A 5843-nucleotide genomic window follows, 5' to 3' on the forward strand; every position below is an offset into this window, starting at 1 on the left:
AGGCTGTCTGTGTAATCTTCACTGGGTTGCCCGGGGGATAGGAACTATGATGTAGCCTTTAATTACACAATCACGTTTTATTCCACCACAGTGTCTGCAGAGAGCATCTTTGTTTAGTCTTTGCAGTTGTTGGCTGAGAGACACTTAATCTAGATTTAAATCTTTGGAGAACTGCATTGCCAAACTCTGCCTAAGTCTCTGCTGAGCAAGCGTGATACCTCTATGAGTCCCTGCTTCCTTGAGAAGCCCTGGTTTTATAGTCTAGGTCCAAAGTGTGGTAGAACTGACGTAGCTTGATGAAGCAGTTGAAAGAAATGGAAAGCAGGCAAATAAACATGTTTTCCATAATTTCGTACTTCTATCTCTGCCTGTTACTGTGGTTTGCATTAATTTATTTTATTGTCTGTGTATATTTGGCACTATGTATAATGCTTTAGCAAAAGGATAAGTCTTCAGAGAACCGAAGATGGTATTTTTATCTTAAAGCTGAACCCCTTCCTCTTCTTTTTAGCTGTCAGGAGCTAAAATTTGCAGCAAAATATTTGAAGCAAGGTTCAGAGGAAAAAAAAACCCGACATACCTCTTTTTAACTATTTGTCATAAGTTTCTGTTAAAAAACCCTCAAAATTTTTGTGGTGATTCAGAATTTTCGTACTCTTTCTTTGTGTGTCCTCATAATTAAAACTTTTTAATCTGTCATGTACTGAGCTTGTATTCCAGCTGAATTTCCAAAAATCAAAATTATTGGTTTTTTTTAGTGAGCAGGAAGAGGAATAAAGTCCTATTCTTACAGAAGAAATTAGATAAATGTACAGCACAATACGTTCTTCTGGTTGTCTCTAAATTTCTTTTCTTTTTTCCCCTCTTTTTTTACCAGTGATGATCTTTTCTCTCTGCCTTACTGTCCAGGGAAGACCCTGGTGGTTGGAGCTTCCTATGTTGCCTTGGAATGTGCAGGGTTTCTTGCAGGTCTTGGATTAGATGTCACTGTGATGGTGAGATCCATTCTCTTAAGAGGATTTGACCAGGATATTGCAAACAAAATTGGCGAATATATGGAAGAACATGGAGTCAGCTTTATTAGGGAGTTTGTGCCGATCAAGGTAGGCTCAAAGTGGTATATGACTACAATTGATTGCAATATACCTGTCATAATGGTTTAAGATGTAAATTATTTTAGTAAATAGAAAAGTTGAATTTGCAATACAGGATCTGCTATGATATAGTATGGGTTAATTTTTGTTTTAAACTGAATAACTCCATGAATCTTATGTAATTGAAAGATACAATTTAGTCTTCGTATTAACATTTTGTGAGATTCCAGTATTCATTGTTTTTATCAGAATTAAATGGGTTAGTATATGTTGCATTAAAAATGTTGTTACTCCTGCTCCTCCTGGTCCTGCAAATGTTGAATATACTTAAATTCAGCAGTTGTCCTGAAATCTGTGAAACTTCTTGCAGGCTCATGATTAAAAGATACATAATTTCCTGTACAATCAGCACCATCACAAATAGTCATATTTTTCATTGCCAGTTCTCAAATTCTCAGCCAGCGAATACTGCTTATATGCCCAGGGCCAGTGTACTATCCAGAAAAGTAAATGGGCTTTATAAGTATCCGTCTATATCCTTTACTTGGCAGAGTCCTTAAATACTTGCTCAATTTTCTTTGAATTCAGTAGGAGTACTGGTGCAGCTAGGTATCTACAAGTATAGGCAAATTCAGGTTGAAAAGCAGATTAGATAAGCTCTGGAGCTTTTCTAATGTAAAATTGCCTTATTAAAGACTTCAGAGGGTGCTAATAGTATTTTCCTCAAAGTTTTTTTCACAATAATTAGTGCTTAATTATTATGAAATAGGAAATAATGTATTAAGCAGTTTTCAATTTGGCGTTAAGCCAACGTGTTACTGAGTTTAACACTTCGGGGATTAAAGCATTAAATGGAGTGAAGACTGTTCATTTTCACCCTTAGCAATATCAAGAGTAGCTTAAAAAATGCTCTTGCCAGTTACGACGCTGTGGATCTAACCCAAAGTGGGATGTTTCAAGGAACTTTGTTTTTTATGCCTGTTTGCGTTGTAGAAATTCCATGTTGTATGAAAAGCAGGGGTGATTATCTAGCTTAGTTTCAGATGCAGCTTTTTGTAGGCTCTTCTGGGAGATGTGAAAGGAAAAAGTTGATCTTAGAAGATCAACTTAGAGATCATTTCAACTAAATAGTGAGTGGTCTCCTCCAGATGCACCCTGCGAAGAGGAGTCCATCACCGTAGTCACAAAATGCACTTTTGTGTATTTTACTACATGTCTTTGATTTCAGTGGGAATAAAATATTTGTCCCTGTTTTTAGTTGAGCATATCCTTAAACTTAAATTGCTGGATATGTTTTTAGCAGGTCTTGTCATCTCTTTCAAACATTGTTTTTGAAGTTATGCATGTTGTGCTTATTAAAACCCTTTATTGGGATGTTTGAAGACAGAAAATGAATTATTATAAATAATGCTGCCTTTGAATAGGAGCAGTTTAACACAGTGATCCTTTAAAGTTGGTGGGATGGCAAAGAAAGTTTAGGATTTTTTAAATTAAAAATGGGGAAGAGAACTTCATCACAAATTTTGCTTTTTCTGGCTTCAAATACTGAATATGAAGTAGGAAGTAGGGCAGCTGTTGAAGAGTACTTTTTCTTCTGTAGAACGAACACTGAAAATTTCCCAGAATTAAGTGTTGCACACGTACATGTCTCTTGTATGTACAGCCAGTCTTGGGAAGCAGCTGAGCACCTTGCGGTTCCTTGGAGGGTAAGAAAGGACTGTAGCTGAGGATATCCAGTCCTTTCCTCGCAGTCCAGTGAATATTAGTGAGGACAAAACAGAATCCACCTGTGTAGCTTCAAAGTCCATTCACTTCTTTAGTTGATTTATTTATCAGAGGAAAAAGGAGTGTTTGGAAAAAAAGCCAGTGGTATTGCTCTTTCTGCTTTTTTTTTCTGGTATATGGAGGGATGGGGTGTGGAAGCAGGAGTATTTTGGCTTTTGTTTTGTTTTTTATTACTCTGAACAAAGAGCACAGTTGCAAAAAGATTAACCCCCCCCCCCCCGTTTTGCTGGAATAGGCAGTAACCTGCTGCATTACTTGAGAGAGAGATCCATACCTAAAACTAGGAATATTCATTTCAGGTGACTCTGGGGAACTCTGATGAGGTTTTTTTCTTAAGTTGCTGGTGTTTTTTCAGCCATTTAGAGCCAGCTGCTGCTCTCTCCTGCAAGGCCATGGCAGCTTTACATGTTGGACTGATACCATTCAAACAGGGCAAAGGCCTGTACTGCTGGGGGCTGGGCTGTGATTGTGGCTTCCCATGGGTGGAAGGCACGATGGTCCTCCAGGTGCGGTTAAAGAAAATGTCTGATGCTGTTTCCAGGTTTTGCAAGAGTTCCCTTCCTCCTCACCTCCTCTGTCCCCAGTTGATACTAGCAGCTCACGTGGTGGGCTTGGACAAGAACTTATCAATCAACTTTTATAAACAGAAACAAGGTCTTATTGTGTTGGTCATAAGAGTAAATGCATGGAGATAAACCAAAATGTTTAAACATGCAAGTAGTAATCACAAATCTAGAGGAAGGTGAAAATATCTTTAGAATGAATGCTTGAGTTTTAGGTCATGGTTAAACACTCATTTTCAATTATAAGATATGTGGTGGGACAAAGATACATTTGCATATCTTTATTTGAAACTAAACCTTTTTTTTTCCTGATGTTGTAGGTTGAGCAGATTGAGGAAGGAACTCCTGGAAGATTGAAAGTTATAGCCAAGTCCACAAAGGGGAACCAAATAATTGAAGGGGAATACAATACTGTGAGTCCTGTCTATATACGTAAAGAATGTGAAATAGCCTTCCATTTAAAGTTAAGATTTTGTGGTGTGTTTTTATCCATAGTTTAGATTTTTTGAAATTATTTTTAATCATTGCAATATGGTAATTGCACACAATCAACACGTAATTAATGTGACAAAAGTCCCAGAATCCATGGGAGTGAGTCCCATGTGCCTTACCAGATCACTTGCATACTTTTGAAACCTTTTTTTTAGCTTAGGGATGTAGATGAACTTTGTCAAGTACAATCAGTTGCAGGATTTTTCCCTAGTGGGACATTTGTCATAAACGATAAGTAATGATTTATAATAACTTTCACAGTAACTAAAGGATATTCTGGACTTAGCACAAAACAATGGTCTGTGCAAGAGCTAAACAAACCAGTGTCATGTCTTTTCAAGACCTGTTGTTGATGCAGCATCTTCACAAAAACAATTAAAGCCCTGTGGCAAGCCAGTCAGGGAACTTCATTACACACTTGAAACAGGAAAATTGCAGTGTGCAGGCATGCCATTATATGTTTGATTGACTGTTTCCATTACCCCTCACCCCACTCATTTTCTTAGGCCTTGATGCTGAAATGGAAAAAAAAAAAAAAAAGTTGTAAATAAAGTATTTGGTACAACACAGAATGCATAAAGACAAGCATTTGCCAGTCCGGGATTTTAGACTGCAAATACTGTGTGCCAGTGACCTCATTTACCTGTATAGTGCATCGGTCATTCCATAACAAGGACATGCCTCAGTGCATCTGAGGGCTAATATTACGAGAAAGTTTAACAATAACAGTGCTGTTGCACAGTGTTGTGATACTATTTTTCCTGGTCCATAGTAGTGAAAGCTTTTTAGCTAGCAAATCAGTCCCATCTTTTTGTTAAGGAAACTTCTGATTTCTTATTGCTACTATATCTTTCACTGAAAAGCTGCCACTCCTCATAGAAGCTATGAGCTGTGTGCAATCCATTTTAAGACCTTCAGCTCTGAAGATCTGGCATGCTTGGTCATCTAAAAGTCTTGAAGCAGATCTCTGATTCCTTCAGCACAGTTCTTAGCTGTCGTATGAGAAGCATTGTGTAGTTACCTGGGCAGTGGTCCAAGACTGCAAAGCACATAGCACTTTTCCTTGCGATAGTATAGGCTGGAACTTGTTTGGCTTGTTAAGCTAGCCAAGTTGATAGGATGGGTAAGAATTTGGCCTGGTCTGTCCATCATTCTGAACAAATGTTCAAACAAATAATATTCAACGAATAATATTCTTTGGCAGTAACTTCACTGACAGCCTATATAAGTAAATGATATTTTCTAATCAAAACAAAGATTATTTTATGGTCTTTTTATTTGCCTAAGCATCTGAGTTTCCTTCCTGAAGAGCCCCTTCCTTGTGGAGCATTTCAGGGTCATCTCTTCTGGTAGGGATATGGTATAACACATCAGTATAAAAGTGTAAGGAAATAAAACAAAGGATCTGACTCTAACCGATTTGTTTAGAATACTCTTGGGGTATTTTTCCAGGGAAAGCTATTTTGCTGTATTTAATCTTATCATTAAAACCCGGTATTCTTCCTGAAGAGCCCTTTCCTTGTGGAGCATTTCAGGGTCATCTCTTCTGGTAGGGATATGGTATAACACATCAGTATAAAAGTGTAAGGAAATAAAACAAAGGATCTGACTCTAACCGATTTGTTTAGAATACTCTTGGGGTATTTTTCCAGGGAAAGCTATTTTGCTGTATTTAATCTTATCATTAAAACCCGGTATTGGTAGGTCATGGTGATGGTGTGGCTTGTCTTGAACTCTGTGAATGTACAACGGGTAACAAATGTATTCATCTTAATGTGACCAAGCCTTAGCTACTAATCCTTAGTATATAATGAAGATAATAGGTAGCCACATGCAGATATGTTTTTGAGGTTTTAAAAAATCAGTAACGTGCATTTCTGTTTTGCAGGTGTTGCTAGCAATCGGAAGA

At 37.5% G+C, this 5843-nt stretch overlaps 1 pseudogene across 1 annotated transcript in view; it reads left to right on the top strand.

The window, feature by feature from the left end:
- The window catches only part of LOC104072761, a 14223-nt pseudogene that overhangs the window by 8302 nt on the left and 78 nt on the right, over positions 1 to 5843 (top strand). The window contains exons 7-9 of the transcript XR_683474.1: positions 878 to 1103; positions 3763 to 3855; positions 5823 to 5843. The exon at positions 5823 to 5843 is cut by the window's right edge and continues 78 nt beyond it. The product of XR_683474.1 is annotated as a thioredoxin reductase 1, cytoplasmic-like (transcript). The remainder of the gene's footprint in view (positions 1 to 877; positions 1104 to 3762; positions 3856 to 5822) is intronic.

This window comes from Fulmarus glacialis, unplaced genomic scaffold (assembly GCF_000690835.1).
Source record: "Fulmarus glacialis isolate BGI_N327 unplaced genomic scaffold, ASM69083v1 scaffold43242, whole genome shotgun sequence".
NCBI lineage: Eukaryota > Metazoa > Chordata > Aves > Procellariiformes > Procellariidae > Fulmarus > Fulmarus glacialis.